This window comes from Haliotis rufescens, unplaced genomic scaffold (genome assembly GCF_023055435.1).
Source record: "Haliotis rufescens isolate VD_foot unplaced genomic scaffold, xgHalRufe1.0.p SCAF_286, whole genome shotgun sequence".
Taxonomy (NCBI): Eukaryota; Metazoa; Mollusca; class Gastropoda; order Lepetellida; family Haliotidae; genus Haliotis; species Haliotis rufescens.
Genome location: NW_025963986.1, coordinates 35,158 through 42,014, shown reverse-complemented (window position 1 = coordinate 42,014; position 6,857 = coordinate 35,158). Strand labels below are relative to the sequence as shown.

At 39.1% G+C, this 6,857-nt stretch overlaps 2 long non-coding RNA genes across 2 annotated transcripts; both read right to left on the bottom strand.

Moving 5' to 3' along the window:
* Positions 1-8: 8 nt before the first annotated feature.
* On the bottom strand, positions 9-2,039 carry LOC125384180. The gene is made up of 3 exons (XR_007223037.1): positions 1,981-2,039; positions 1,152-1,274; positions 9-167 (listed from the first exon to the last, which is right to left on the bottom strand). It is a non-coding gene; the product is annotated as an uncharacterized LOC125384180 (long non-coding RNA).
* A 2,082-nt stretch (positions 2,040-4,121) lies between these two features.
* LOC125384186 lies at positions 4,122-6,056 on the bottom strand. Its single transcript, XR_007223043.1, has 3 exons — positions 5,998-6,056; positions 5,169-5,291; positions 4,122-4,184 (listed from the first exon to the last, which is right to left on the bottom strand). It is a non-coding gene; the product is annotated as an uncharacterized LOC125384186 (long non-coding RNA).
* Between the last annotated feature and the right edge of the window lie 801 nt (positions 6,057-6,857).

Below are 6,857 nucleotides of genomic sequence, written 5' to 3'. Positions count from 1 at the left end.
GTACAAGGAGGTAGAGGGTAGTGGAATGAGAAGGGGACGTCGATCTTCCACTGCCAATACTGGACTTCAGATAGGCCTCTCAAAATGTCCCATTGGAAGTGAGAGTTTCCGTGTCCTGTGCATGAGTGCCGATATACCTCCACCATCCCATTCAGGGATGCAGAAAGCTGCGAACAGAGTTTGTGATAATATAAAATCTCAGAACACAAAGGATATGAGAGCCAGGAGGGTGGAAATAAGGGAAATAAATAAATACAGGGGAACAAATTTAAATAACATTAGTTTATCAACTGATGCAATGTACAACAATCCACTTTGTTCAGGTGTTGGGAAAACCCCTTTTCAGCCAGCCACTCAGGTAACCTATGTGGCCACTGAGAACCAAACTAGTGATCATCAAATTTTGGCTTTAAACACAAAATCAAAGCTCTGTTCAAAGCACAGTTTAGTTGACAACATTTCTTGTGTCAACAACCCAGACTGCACATCTGATTTGCACATGTCAGAATCAATTGGTAATGAAAAACAGTTAGCTGCAGAGTGTTTCAGGGACTTAAAGAAAGATCAAATTGAGGTAGAATTTTTGACAACAGATGCTGACAGTGCAGCTCACACAGCTCTCTCTGAAATGTATGAAGCAGGTGATATGGATGTTTCCCCACAAACTTTTCTCGATACACGGCATCTCTCGGCCAGCCATAGAAAGTTTATTAAAAATTCTAAATTTGTTGTGGATATGATGCCTGCTAGAACCAAAAAAGACAAACAAAGTTTGGCAAATACATTTTCTTTAGACTGTGCATCCAGATGTGCAGCTGAGTTCTCAGCTGCTTACTCAAGTCATGCAGGTAACCTGACAAAGTTGAAGACATCTCTTTCATGTACTTCTGATGCTATTGCAAACTGTTACATGGGTGATCACAGAAAATGTAGAAGGCAGTCATTTGTTTGCAAGGGGGAGAAGAAAAATTGGTTATTGCAAAGTAAATATTTAGATAAAAACTTCAAAATTGGAAACAATGAAACTAACTTTCAAAATTTGAGAAAATGCACTGATTTTCGTCTCGGCCCGAACATGATCGAAAAGACGCAATTCAACCTCAATAGTCAAAAGTGTGAGGCAACAAACAAGGCATTGCGCCGGTCATTACCTCGCGATACCACCTTTGCTCGTAACTTCCAAGGTAGAGCTCACAGTGCTGTTCATAGCGTCAACTGCCAGAGTCCGGTAAAGTCAATTCGCAATCTTCGATTAGGGCTTGGCTGTGCTGTCACTGCAAAAGGAAAAATAGATGATGAGATAAGCAAAAGTCATAATAAAGTACTTAAAGCTAAAACATACAAGAAATCACAGAAAAGTAAGGACCGCCGTGCAAGGAAAAAGTTAGAACTATTCAAACTCCATCATTGTAGAAAAGTTCATTATTCGAAAGACATGTTATTGAAAAGAAATGCATATTTGAGAAATTTACACCCAAAATAGGATAATCCATCTTAAAAATTGCCCCAAACAGAAAGATATAATGATCAGATACATAACTTACACCAAACAGTAGGGTTTATGACTTTTGGTGCACAAGCCCTGTTGTCGACAGTGAAGTCTCTCCATGTTAATTTCATGGGACTCTACTTTCAAATGCTCAACATTCACACAAGAGGCGTTATGACAGAGATGGCTCACTTCAACTTTGTTGCCAAAGTTGTCAGTGTTGCTAAAACCATCTGGAAGGCATTTATGCACAATGCAGAGGGCTATTCTGTGAGCTCTCTCCTCTGTCCGCGCCTTTGACGGCCACAAAAAGAAGCAACGACCATAGCCCTGCTTATCACGGCAGCCCAACCATTCCTTACAACCCCATTTCCCACTCGCTTCACCCATTTTGCGTTCAAATTTGCCTCTACAATTATCCCAAAAGGTCTCCATGGCAATAGATATACAGAAAAACATATAAATTAGGAAATGCTGAAATATGCACTTACCCTACAGGTTACACACAACCAAATGTTTTCCCATAGACTTCTATAGTAACGTTATAGCTTTTTAAAAAACAACTAGGCATTCAACAGCCATAACATTTACATATGTGCACAGTCTGGCCTTAAAGCTGCAATAAAAACACAAATTTTGGCTAGTTTACCCAGCTCCTTTTCCGAGTACAGGAAGCTGAACACACCAACCCCAGTTCCGCACCAAATATCACCTGCTTGAAAATATCTGTGCTCACATAAAGCACAAGTCATCTTGTTCAAAAAGTCAGCACCAAATATTGAAAAATATGGGCAGTTTTAATTACTGGATGGATGTGCATTTAAAAGACATAAAAATCTTACACAATATCATCCAATCACAGCCTGCATATGTCTCTTGATCTGTACTGAAGGCTCCCTACGAAAACCGCACTGTCACAACCAGTTCTGATTTAGTGTAGTAGAACCTGTAGACACAACTGTCTAAAACTGCACTTGTCAAATTTGTGATGTATTCATTGTAAATAGATGTAGCTTCTTGGAAACAAATGGAAATTGTTTCAAGTTCAATACTTTTTCCTATCTGACAGGTCTATATGACACCCATATACACATATCTGATGTACCAAAAGAGCTGTGAGGGTTAAATTATTTAGATTTTGTCAACTGATTACAAAATGAACTTCTGTTTTAATAAAGAACTTTCTATGACAGTACACAGGCCTTTATTGTTTATTCTTGTTTCACACAAGGATGGGTTCACAGGTCAATTCCATGGTTGCCAGACGCTGCTTCGAACATATCCCCCCAAAAGTATCTTTTCGACCCCGTATGATAGACAATACTTGGAAATTCAAAGCAAATTAGGCTTTCATATTTTTAATTTATTAATGGTAAGTTGTTTGCTGACCTTTGCTGATAACAACTGAGGATAGCAAAGTCTGGTACATAACATGGAATTTGGTTGTGACACTAATAAGCTTAAGTCATAAAAGAAGCTGGACTCAGTGAGCTTGCTGGAACTGGTACCCCTGCCTTGTTTACATAGGCCAATATATAAATGACAGGTCCATATTTGGTATTTTAACTATGGGAGGTCAAGAACCAATGTTGATGCTTTCATTCCAAAGAAAAATTCATAGTGTCAACATCTTGAACCTACTCTTGAAACATGGGGAGACATCGAAGGAATTCGATAACATCTTTTAGAATGGGACATAAAGCTTGGAATTCAGGCAAAAAATTCACCAGTGAAAAGCAAAGCAACTTTAAAGTGCCAAAAACTGTCAGGTTGACAACTGAGCTCCACAAGAAAGTGTGCAGTGTAGGGGTGGCTGGTGTCCAGCAAGTTCAAACACTGACAAGTGAACCGTACCGTCTATTAAGGCCAAGGAAGGAAAACACCCCTGAGGAGGATAAGAGTACCCTGAAAACAAAAAGTGAAAGGTAATAACACTTTAAACTATTTATTCCTTTGGCCTAGACTTTGAAATACTTGTAGGGAATACAAGATGCTCACTGCTAAATGATATGGGTGGATAAACTTACCAAGTTCAAGTATTTGTCCTTTAACGAGATCACTTAATAAAAGTTTAATATAATGGACAGTTTTCAGTTATTAGGTACAGCAAGGGATCAAATTCTCATACATATATGAGTGGTTTGTTCAATACCATATAAAAAACAGTGTTGTTACACCCTAATTAAGGGCTTGAGGGGGATAGAAATAGAATATGCATTTGATCTGCCAGGGGAGATAATTCAGAAATGTCGAACACTATCACATACTTAAAAGGCTTATTTAGAAGTTTTCAAAGTAGTCAATGGGTTTTCTTTAATCTGCAGGACTGCTGCTGATGTTTACCACCTGTTGCATGTTGGAGAGACTGACAAACTGTACAATGAGGCATTCCGCCAGCACGCCAAGACTTCGCCTATGTGTAAGGGGGACATTGTCATGGACATAGACAATGAACAGCAGTGGGGACTTAACTGGATAGAGAGACTTAAATGCACTGACTGTACATACCTGTCAGAGTACCATAAACTGTACAAGGAGGTAGAGGGTAGTGGAATGAGAAGGGGACGTCGATCTTCCACTGCCAATACTGGACTTCAGATAGGCCTCTCAAAATGTCCCATTGGAAGTGAGAGTTTCCGTGTCCTGTGCATGAGTGCCGATATACCTCCACCATCCCATTCAGGGATGCAGAAAGCTGCGAACAGAGTTTGTGATAATATAAAATCTCAGAACACAAAGGATATGAGAGCCAGGAGGGTGGAAATAAGGGAAATAAATAAATACAGGGGAACAAATTTAAATAACATTAGTTTATCAACTGATGCAATGTACAACAATCCACTTTGTTCAGGTGTTGGGAAAACCCCTTTTCAGCCAGCCACTCAGGTAACCTATGTGGCCACTGAGAACCAAACTAGTGATCATCAAATTTTGGCTTTAAACACAAAATCAAAGCTCTGTTCAAAGCACAGTTTAGTTGACAACATTTCTTGTGTCAACAACCCAGACTGCACATCTGATTTGCACATGTCAGAATCAATTGGTAATGAAAAACAGTTAGCTGCAGAGTGTTTCAGGGACTTAAAGAAAGATCAAATTGAGGTAGAATTTTTGACAACAGATGCTGACAGTGCAGCTCACACAGCTCTCTCTGAAATGTATGAAGCAGGTGATATGGATGTTTCCCCACAAACTTTTCTCGATACACGGCATCTCTCGGCCAGCCATAGAAAGTTTATTAAAAATTCTAAATTTGTTGTGGATATGATGCCTGCTAGAACCAAAAAAGACAAACAAAGTTTGGCAAATACATTTTCTTTAGACTGTGCATCCAGATGTGCAGCTGAGTTCTCAGCTGCTTACTCAAGTCATGCAGGTAACCTGACAAAGTTGAAGACATCTCTTTCATGTACTTCTGATGCTATTGCAAACTGTTACATGGGTGATCACAGAAAATGTAGAAGGCAGTCATTTGTTTGCAAGGGGGAGAAGAAAAATTGGTTATTGCAAAGTAAATATTTAGATAAAAACTTCAAAATTGGAAACAATGAAACTAACTTTCAAAATTTGAGAAAATGCACTGATTTTCGTCTCGGCCCGAACATGATCGAAAAGACGCAATTCAACCTCAATAGTCAAAAGTGTGAGGCAACAAACAAGGCATTGCGCCGGTCATTACCTCGCGATACCACCTTTGCTCGTAACTTCCAAGGTAGAGCTCACAGTGCTGTTCATAGCGTCAACTGCCAGAGTCCGGTAAAGTCAATTCGCAATCTTCGATTAGGGCTTGGCTGTGCTGTCACTGCAAAAGGAAAAATAGATGATGAGATAAGCAAAAGTCATAATAAAGTACTTAAAGCTAAAACATACAAGAAATCACAGAAAAGTAAGGACCGCCGTGCAAGGAAAAAGTTAGAACTATTCAAACTCCATCATTGTAGAAAAGTTCATTATTCGAAAGACATGTTATTGAAAAGAAATGCATATTTGAGAAATTTACACCCAAAATAGGATAATCCATCTTAAAAATTGCCCCAAACAGAAAGATATAATGATCAGATACATAACTTACACCAAACAGTAGGGTTTATGACTTTTGGTGCACAAGCCCTGTTGTCGACAGTGAAGTCTCTCCATGTTAATTTCATGGGACTCTACTTTCAAATGCTCAACATTCACACAAGAGGCGTTATGACAGAGATGGCTCACTTCAACTTTGTTGCCAAAGTTGTCAGTGTTGCTAAAACCATCTGGAAGGCATTTATGCACAATGCAGAGGGCTATTCTGTGAGCTCTCTCCTCTGTCCGCGCCTTTGACGGCCACAAAAAGAAGCAACGACCATAGCCCTGCTTATCACGGCAGCCCAACCATTCCTTACAACCCCATTTCCCACTCGCTTCACCCATTTTGCGTTCAAATTTGCCTCTACAATTATCCCAAAAGGTCTCCATGGCAATAGATATACAGAAAAACATATAAATTAGGAAATGCTGAAATATGCACTTACCCTACAGGTTACACACAACCAAATGTTTTCCCATAGACTTCTATAGTAACGTTATAGCTTTTTAAAAAACAACTAGGCATTCAACAGCCATAACATTTACATATGTGCACAGTCTGGCCTTAAAGCTGCAATAAAAACACAAATTTTGGCTAGTTTACCCAGCTCCTTTTCCGAGTACAGGAAGCTGAACACACCAACCCCAGTTCCGCACCAAATATCACCTGCTTGAAAATATCTGTGCTCACATAAAGCACAAGTCATCTTGTTCAAAAAGTCAGCACCAAATATTGAAAAATATGGGCAGTTTTAATTACTGGATGGATGTGCATTTAAAAGACATAAAAATCTTACACAATATCATCCAATCACAGCCTGCATATGTCTCTTGATCTGTACTGAAGGCTCCCTACGAAAACCGCACTGTCACAACCAGTTCTGATTTAGTGTAGTAGAACCTGTAGACACAACTGTCTAAAACTGCACTTGTCAAATTTGTGATGTATTCATTGTAAATAGATGTAGCTTCTTGGAAACAAATGGAAATTGTTTCAAGTTCAATACTTTTTCCTATCTGACAGGTCTATATGACACCCATATACACATATCTGATGTACCAAAAGAGCTGTGAGGGTTAAATTATTTAGATTTTGTCAACTGATTACAAAATGAACTTCTGTTTTAATAAAGAACTTTCTATGACAGTACACAGGCCTTTATTGTTTATTCTTGTTTCACACAAGGATGGGTTCACAGGTCAATTCCATGGTTGCCAGACGCTGCTTCGAACATATCCCCCCAAAAGTATCTTTTCGACCCCGTATGATAGACAATACTTGGAAATTCAAAGCAAATTAGGCTTT